The following is a 10,107-nucleotide window of genomic DNA, read 5'->3' on the forward strand; positions in this document are numbered from 1 at the left end:
TATAGTATGCACTCACCTATATCTCTTTGCCTTTTCCTCGATCGATCTTACTTGTCACTTGTTCCGAAACTTGTTTAGACTCAATATCTACATAAATATAATTTTCAAGATGATTATAAGAAGCCTAAACCTTATAATTCGATACTAATAACTTGAGCTAATTTAATGAACCCAAAAATCAGCTTTCCTTTAGGGGTGTACCGATGCACTATGGATGCATCGGTACACAAATTAGGTTCAAAATTCCCATGCATCGATGCACCCTTAATGCATCGATGCACCTTCAAAATTTATCTTTGTGCATCGGTACACACTCATAATGCATCGATGCACCAGCCCAGAATAGATTATTTCATCAGAAAATTCACAACTTTGCATTAAATTTCCTCATATAAAAATTCTTTTATACCCCTAAACTCAACTACAACCATTTTAACTAACTTTTATCATTTCAATACCTTATTATCTCCCATATCTCATCCAAATTCTTAAAGCTAAGAATCATACCAAATTTTCCATGTTATCCAAACTTAATTCTAACACTTATAACTTCTTATTCTCATAGATGACAAGTTAAATCCAACTTTCGATTCTTATTATAAGCTCTATTTCAAGATTTCACTCAAGAACTCCAAATCTTTAATCTTTCCTAACTCATTTATCTTTTGATTTTAAGATAACTTAAGCTTTCCTTAAGCTTAGTTATCATCTAATGATCAAAACCCACTCTTAAAATTAACAAATAATCAACAAAATATAAAACTCACCTTTGCTCTAGCTTGGCACGTTGGAGAAAAGAAGAAGACGAAGAAGATAAGTTTGGAGACCTATCTCTTCGCACATGTATCACATGGGTGTTATAATTCCCACTAAATTTTATTTAATTACTTTTCTTGTCCAATGACATATATTTGCCCTTTGATTCTATCAATAATTACAAACAACCCTTCAGGAAATACTTTCAAATAAATCATTGAACTTTTCAACTTTTTCCACTTTAATCAACAAATTCTAAATTTTTACAATTTAGTCACTAACTCGCAGTTTGGGATGTTACAGGAACTCACTAATAAAGAACATAAAATGACGCCAAAAATTATTGCAAGCTACGCATTGACAATTCCAAAACATAATACTATCGATAGAAAAATAATTGGAAAAGGGAAATGAGCCTTAATGGATGGCCATGCCACCACCTCCACTAAGTTCACAGCTTATGGCCATATTAATCGAGTGAGTCTTAGTTGACGAGATTACCACCTCAACCGAGGATTGATCCAACAAAATACATCAACCGATTATCGCTGTTGAGAATTCAAAAGCCCAGGTTCCTCAAACTGTTGCGATATATAATGACAAGCTTCATAGGCGTCATTTTAGAAGTAATACGAGACTCATGCTTTTTTTTATATACCAAATTTCACTCTTTTCATGATAGGCTCCATGGCTTTTCTAGTCACCTATCTACGGTCACGAATATCCTTAAAACTCGAGTCCCCATCCGTTTACTCTTTATTTTCAACAATCATGACTGCATTGTGATTACCAACACTCACGCTCGGGTTGTGAGTTTTAACCTGGATTTTCCCCCTCCATCATGCCGACTACCTTAGCATTTTGCCATGTCTTAGTAGTTGTCTTATATTTATTCAAAGGATTAGAAGACATATAAGCCTCATTTCGATGCACAACATTATCATTTTCTTTACCTTTGCCGTTGTCACGGACCCCCTCAGTAACACGGGCAAGCAGCTCCGCCTGAACTTGACCAGTATGATTATTTTCTTGCTGCTCATCATCATGATCGTCAACCACCTTTAAAGCCTCATATCTGGAACCTAACGAGGATCCAATTTTGTTACTGATAACTCCGTAAAAAGATCATATTTAGGGCATTTTTCACTTAAGTTATTGACTGTCTAAGAGCTCATATAGGAGCATATAGTTGCATACGATGGAAATATATTTTGTTGTGGCATTTTAATTGTAATATGTGTTGCATTATGCGGAAGATGTTTTGTCTGATGATGTGTAGGATTTGGGAGCAAGGATAAGCGATGAGAATTGCCGTGACATACTGGGAATGCTGAGCAGAATGCATATGCTTTTCAGAAATGAAAAAGAAAAAATAAGATATTTTCAAGAGTCAGCTGTCCCTGTCTTCACGTGCCTTCAGCTGCTAGGCACCTAGAAGGGAACATCTACCATCTGGGTCGGTTGATCCTGTTGGCATGTACGCCCAGCTGCAAGTCTCTCAGGATAGACCACTGCTAGCTACCCAAGAGGTAGGGGTGGGAATAGGCCAGGCCGACCTACAGGGGCCTACGACCTGACCTACATAAAGCCTGGCCTATTTAATAAAAAGGTTAGGATCGGGCTTTTTTAAAAGCCTATTAAATTAAATAAACCAGGCTTAGGCTTATTAAAAAGCCTTATAAGCCTGATAGGCCGACTTATATATATGTATATACACTTATATTCTTTTTTTGGGTACTAATATATATGTGTCATTGCATTGAACAAAACACACGATTTAATTAATATTTTTTTGAAACTGGCATACTTTGATTACACACTACTGCTCCATAACTTCCATTCCTATAATCAAGTAAGACTTTAATTACAATTTAAGTGGTGTGAGTCATGTGCTGACTGCCGTTTCATTCTTTTTACTAGTTTTAAGAGATTCAATTCATTCCCTTTATATTCCTAATTATTATTTTTGGTTTATTTTCCTATTTCTTTAACGTTTCCTTTTCCTATTACATTTCTCTTTGTTAAAGTAAAATAGAGTACACAACTAACAAAAATTGTAGAGCAAACAAAAATCATATCCTTTTCACTTCAAGCTTTGATAGAGGTAAAACTTTAAAATCTTGCCATTTTTTCTTTCATCTTCTTATTCCTTTAACAAGTTTCATTATGAATCTTGATTTAGGCATGTTCACGTTGGTTTTTTGTTACTTGGTGATATATGATTTCTATCAATACTTTTTTGCATGTCATTATAACTATTATATTTAGATAGCTTTTTCATTACAGAGGCAATGTAGTTTTGGGACATCAATTTTAATGGTTCCTCTTGTTGTTTTCCTATGTTGTGTCATGTTTTAATTCATATTTTTCTATGTGTAGCAGATGTCTTCTCCCTTGGAAATTAGTGAACCAATCATACAAATGATAATAAAGTGAATGTACAAGTTCATATAGATTCAACTCAAGTAGAAGCTAACAATCAAGAAAATGAACATGAAGAACCAGTTGTCGGGAGAAAGAGGAAAAAAACTTCAGTTGTTTGGAATAATTTTGATGAAATGGAAATCTCCCCCGGGGTGAAGAAAGTTGTTCGCAGATACTGCAAAAGTAAATTTCCTACTAGTGGAACTGGGTCAAGTACTACCCGTTTGAAAAGACATTCCAAAAGTTCCATTCAAAAGAAGGTTAAAACAACTGCTGAAAGTAGACAACCCACCATTCTATTCCAGCCTTCAAATTCAAATAACCCTTTTACGATTCCCGATGTTAGATACTCTAACGAAAAGATAAGGGAAATAATTGCAACTACTATTATGGTTCATGAATATCCTTTTAGTGTTGTTGAGGATTCTATTTGGATATGGGCCTTTTAATATATAAACCCTGATTTTCATAAGGTTACTCTTAAACTGCACGAAATGATTGTTTGGCACTGTTTGAGATGGAGAAGAAAACATTGAAGAAAATGTTAGAAAGTGTGAGCAAGACCAGTTTTACTACAGATATGTGGAAATCTAGCCATCAAGTAGTTGAATATATGGTTATTACTGGACATTTCATTGAATCATCAAAAAAGAGTTTTAAGTTTTGTGAAAGTGCCTGCTCCAAGGTGTGGTATTGATGTTGTTGATGCTATTTTTAAGTGTTTGAAAACTTGAGGGATTGAAAATAAAGTTTTTTCAATATATGTGGATAATGCTTCTTATAATGACTCATGTATAAAATGTCTCAAAGAGAATATATCTCTAAGTAGTAAGTTATTCCTTGGTGGCTCTTTGTTTCATGTTAGATGTTGTGCTCACATATTGAATTTGTTATTGAAAGATGGCCTTAGTACAATTAAGGATATCATTTTCAATATTTGTGAAAATGTCAAATATATTAACCATTACGATGCAAGACTAAAGGCATTTTGTGATGTCGTTGAGCAAAAATACTTAAAAGAAACGAAACTTGTTATTAATTGTCCAACAAGATGGAATTCAACCTTTAATATGTTGTCAACTGCTTTGAAATTTAATACTGCATTTGCTTTTTATGAAGAAAGAGAGCCTCACTATAATTATGCACTTTCACTTGAGGAGTGAAATCAAGTTGAGAAAGTTTATAAGATGCTGGAAATTTTTAATCCTTCTACTCATGTCATCTCAGGTACAATAACAAATATTTTTTTTGTATTTTATTAGATCACTTTGTTATCCCTAAAAGTCTTTAATATAACTATTATTTAAACGCATGTAGTGAGTATACGACTGCAAATTTGTATTTGGCAGAAGTTTGGAAGGTTAAACAAATATTTGATAAGGAGATTGAAGATGAAGATCTATTCATGAGGGAAATGGTAGGTCCAATGAAGAAAAAGTTTGACAAATATTGGGGGGAATGTAATATGTTGATGGCTATCGCAAGTGTTTTGGATCCTAGGTGCAAATTTCATATGGTGAGTATATGTTTTCCCTTGATATATTCTAAAGAAGTTGCTGATGAGAATATAAAGAAGGTGAAAAGTTCATTTGAAGAATTGTATGATGAGTATGTAGGTCTATGTTTACAAGAGTCTACGTCTAGTGTTGTTAATTTGGATGATAATATTTCATCATCCTCTCAATTGAATACTTCAGTTGTCACTGGTTTTGACGAAATTATGAACATGCTACATGAAAAGAAAGTTGTTTCTCCTATAAAATCAGAATTGCAAGATTATCTTGATGAAGATATTTATGTTCCTAACACTAATTCCTTTAGTGCTTTGGACTGGTGGAGGAACAATAACATGAAATATAAGATATTGTCTAATATGGCTGCTGATACACTAGCTATTCCAATTTCAACTGTGGCATGGAGTCCACATTTAGTGCTGGAGGTAGAGTAATTGATGAATTTCGCTCTAAATTAAACGAAGAATCTGTTGAAGCTATAATTTGTGGTGGATATTAGTTTCGTCAGAAATATAATGTGAAGAAAAAAATAAAAGGTTAATATTACTTATTATAAATTTTATAAGTTATATTTAATCATTTTTAGCAACTTGTTCATTTATTTATGTAGTGTTTTTCAGCCCAGTAACTAACATATATGTATTTTTCTTCTTATTTTGAAGGCTGAAAAAGAAGAGATACAAATCACATTGAAGTTTTGATTGTCTTATCTGGTTAGAAAGCTTACATGCTGCATTGAAATTCTTATGGTGATTGTGTATGATCTGGAAGAGCTAATGATGAAATGGCGTTACTATTAATTTTATTGGTAGATATTTTATGTACCAGTTCTGTTCAAATGGAATAGAGATGTAGGCTTTATTTTTTGTTTGTAATAGTTAATATGTTGGTTTGATAGACTTGGATGATGCTACCTCAAGTGTGAGGTTCTTTTTTATTTTGGATTATTTTATATCATCTGGTGATTTCAGTTTATATTATTAATATATTTGTAGGACTACCAACTAAATTAACGTTAGATTAAAAATTAAGCCAAATTATATATTAAGGCCTTGTTTAGCTTATTATAGAAGATGTGTTATTTTTTTTGGGTAAAAACAACTATAAAAGGAATATTAAAGGTTTAATGTGAAGAAGGCTTTTAAAAAGGCTATCAGGTCAGGTTAGTCTTTTAAAAAGGTTAGGCCCAGCCAAAATAAAAGCCTTTGATAGGCTATAGGCCAGGCTCAGGCCTAAAAAATTCATCGAAAGCTAGGCTCAGGCCTTTTAAAGCCTGGCCTGGCCTGGCTTATTCCCACCCCTACCAAGAGGGGATTTTGCCACCTCTACAGTACCCCTCATGTGAAGGAAACCATCTCGGGGTATCCTAGGAATTTTAACACAAATCCCTAGGTTTATTCCCCACTATAAATAGGAGATAAACCCACCAGATTAAAGAGATTTGATTTTGGAGAAAAAAGTGAAGAGGCGACTAGAAGAAAAATGTTCCTCATTTTTTCGTCATTCTCTTTTGTCGTTGTATTCCTCCATTAGCAAGCTAGAGGGAGTGGCGAGCAAAACATCCGAGAGAAGCTAGCAAGCTAAGGCAGTTCGTGGTGGCCGAGACGAGCTGTAACACCCCCAACCCGTACTCAACCTGGATACGAGTCCGAGGTGTCACATTGACCAATCAAAGCATATACTTTATAAAAGAAATCTTAGAAAATTTAAAACTTCTATTCTATCAGAAATTCTTTTACATAAACGTGTCAAAAACCTTAACAGACTCCATCAGAGCGTACATATTTAGTGACTTAGTTACATGCCAATATACTAAATTATATGACAAGACGTACTTTACAAAAATATTTCTGATCTGAACTTTTCACGGAGATATCCTGCTTTACGGATCTCAAGCTTGATATTCTGATTGATCCACACCTACGTGTAAGACACTTACACGCTAAGTCATAGACTTAGTGAGACATGTAAATATATAAGGTAAATTAACAATTACATGAACATCTTGTGTAATACATATTATACTTATACACCTATTGAACTCATCACTAACATGTTTATCCTTACTTATTTCCTTGTCCTTAATTCCATTCCATTATATTAGCATATATTGAACATAAACATATAATATAATTTCAACACACAACAATACATGAGTAAGTACTATGCTCATACCATGCATAACCATATAACATCTCATATCACCATTACACATATGCACTTGTTACCATTACTATCATATGATCTTAGCTTATTACTTATACATATCACGTATACCTTTTCACAAGAAACCCACATATCATTATATCAAATTATATTTCTTTTCAAAGCCCATGCACACTATTGAGAACTTAAGGTATGTGAGTACATAGAGGTTGTGCACTATGCTGTCACCACAACTAGTATAAATCCCACTAGGGGCGCGTAGAATTTGTCCCGAAGGACCACTGAGTCCCGAAGGACCACATATAACACATATGTCCAGAAAGACCACTATGTCCCGAAGGACTGCGTAGACCCTCGACTCTTGGCATGCCAACTATACCTATAGCTCTCATAACACATGACATGGGCATTATCTTTTACCTCATTACACATTCACATATTCATATCACATAGTTCTTTATCACATTTCATATGATCACATAGTCACGTAGTTTACTTTCACGTAGCATTTTCCATGAAATTCACATTATTCATCCGTTTCACACATGGTCACATCACATACACCTTTTTCTCATATGCATATAACATATTATTTCTTATCTTTTAATTTATATTACATATGCATGTAATCTTATATCTTATTATCAATATCTCATAGATCACTATTATACAACACATGTTCGCATATACATGTTCTCATACAATCCCTTCATTCAATTATAACATCTAATCTATCTTATTATACTAACATGTATTCATGTCATTCATTTCATATATATATAACATATCATATAGAATTTTAATAGAAGCACATATGAGTCATATTAATTTTCATATATATTTTATCATATATCTCATGATCACATGACCTATTATCATAATACAGGCATTTACATAGTTCACACATAAAAATGCATTCAACAATTAAACATGTGCATTTACTCATATACCATATATTTAACACCATATCACTAAATGTTTATGCTTTAGTACTTATATCATATAATATCGGAATTGGATTCGTCGTAAGTCTTAATTCCTTAACATAACGTACACTTACTATCATGTACTCACCTAGTCTCAATGAACGCTCTTAAACTATTGTTTCCGTTGCATATCTTAATCTATCGACCTATCTGAACTTTGCTTTTGATCGATGTCTACACAATCATATATATATATATATGCTATCAGTATCCAATTAATATACTTTAATCTATCATTTCATAGACTGAATAACGATTTATTTCATTTCCCATTGAAGTGCATCGGTGCATTCTTCAGTGCATCGATGCATTCTTTAACAGGTGTATCGATGCACTACCATGCATCGATACACAATTTACATTCGATCTTTCCATTGTAAGGGGATGCATCGATGCACTCCTCATGCATCGATGCACCAAATGTACTCGATGTTTATTTATTTAAGAGTGCATCGATGAACATTGAAGATGCATCGATGCACACAACCCATAAATTACATTTTGAGCCCAAAAATTCTTACTTTGACCTCAAATTCTACTTATTAACCCCTCCTTATGCCTTAAAACTTATCTATACATTTATAAACCTTCTTATAACACTATAACACTTCATCATCTCACATAATTCACTATAGTTCTTGAATCAAAGAATTTCATCTAATTTTTACATGCGTTCTTAATTCAATTCTATCCCCTCTAACTTCTTAATTAACCCTTTGACAAGTCAAATCCATCTTTAGAACTTCAAAAACCTTTCCATAACAAAAGTTTATTTCTCAACCCTTAATCAAATATCCTTTCTAATTCTCTCCTTTTGGTGTTTTAAGCTTATATAAGCTTTCTTTAAGCTTATATAAGCTTTCTTTAAGCTTATATAATACTCAAAGAATAAAACACAACTCAAATATTCAAGAATTAACCATCAAAATTAAAACTCGCCTTTGAGGCTTAAGCATGAACACACAGGAAGAAGAAAGAAGAAAAAGAAGAGTTCCAGATAACTCTCCAAACCCACGTGTTTCATTCTTATAAAAGGGAGAAAATATCTTTTAAGCTAACATTATCATAATGCCCTTATAATCCTTTCATATTTACCTTCATCCAATAATGAAATATTCATATTAAAATTCTTGAGCTTTCAATTTTTCCTAAATTGATCCCTAAATTTTAAAAATTCTCACTTTTATCACTAACCCTGATTTCAAGATATTATAGGAGCTCCGACAACGCGCGTCTAAAGCTTTTCCTCCATCACTTTGCTGTTTTCTTTCATTTATCTTAGTTGGGTTGAATGGAACGAATAACTTTCATGTTTTATTTCATGGAATATTCGAACCCCACCATATACTAGTTTTATTTGGTGGGAGTTCATTATGGATACTTAAGTTTTATTTTAATGGATGATTATTTTTGTATGATGTTATTTGTTTTTCTTATGATGTTATTTGTTTTTCTTATGATGTTTAATAACTTAAAATTGTAAGAGCTATGAGAGTAGTCATTCCTTAGGAGAATGCTTAGTGTTCGAGAGAGTGACTAAGTAACATATCTTTAGTGTTTGAGAGAAACTAGGGATGATCCACATAAATAAGGGGTTCTAGATAGTAACTAGACCTAATTTAACCTTAAACATAAGGTTATGATTTCAATAGGATAAAAGGAGTAGTGCTCGTTTGAGAGGTTAGATGCTAGTGCTGACACTGAGTGGTATTGCCGTGACATATTCTGTTGAGCTGAACCAATAGGATCCCTGCACCTACTAACACCGAGATATATTACCATTACATCCTCAACCTGTCGAGTCCCTTGACTAGAGATAATATAGGGCACATTTTATAAACTATGTCGGGCAAGTAAGATATAGAAGTAAGACCATCCTGAGAAAATAGGCTTAAGTTTCCTAAGTAACTCCTATAATTCATTCCTATAGTAACTTGTTGTGTGAGGATTGTCAAGTCATTTTATTCAAGTCCAGTGTTTACATTTTGTTTTTCCTTTACATTTTTATTTGATTGCAATAAACACAGTCTATTTTTCCATGACATCTCCACATTACATTATCATCATATTCCCACCAACGTACATTTCCTTTTGCCTCAATATTCTCATTGGTACATACCATCACACTAATTATACTTAGATAAAGTAGCTCTTTGTTGTGATTTAACTTATAAATTTTCTCAAATCTTTATTGATACTCACTCACTCACTACTGTATTACTTTTTCGATTATGTATACTTGAACATACTTCGCATCCATA

This window comes from Hibiscus syriacus, unplaced genomic scaffold (assembly GCF_006381635.1).
Source record: "Hibiscus syriacus cultivar Baekdansim isolate YM2019G1 unplaced genomic scaffold, ASM638163v2 tig00112517_pilon, whole genome shotgun sequence".
NCBI classification, from domain to species: Eukaryota; Viridiplantae; Streptophyta; class Magnoliopsida; order Malvales; family Malvaceae; genus Hibiscus; species Hibiscus syriacus.